Here is a 227-nt window from a genome sequence, read left to right as displayed (position 1 = left end):
AGATTTCATCTCTCATTAGTACTTAGAATTGTTGGTTCATAGGTTCCCAATTTGTGATTTTTTTCTACTTCTTTTATCTATTTCTAGGCCTGTTCTCTAGTACTGCATTCTACTTTTCTTTCTTTTTTATTTTAGTTAAAGTTTATTGGGGTGACAATGGTTAGTAAAGTTACATAGGTTTCAGGTGTACAATTCTGTAATATATCATCTATATATCAAATTGTGTG

Source organism: Hipposideros armiger, unplaced genomic scaffold (assembly GCF_001890085.2).
Source record: "Hipposideros armiger isolate ML-2016 unplaced genomic scaffold, ASM189008v1 scaffold_387, whole genome shotgun sequence".
Taxonomy (NCBI): domain Eukaryota; kingdom Metazoa; phylum Chordata; class Mammalia; order Chiroptera; family Hipposideridae; genus Hipposideros; species Hipposideros armiger.
Note: the sequence above shows the minus strand (reverse complement) of the source record.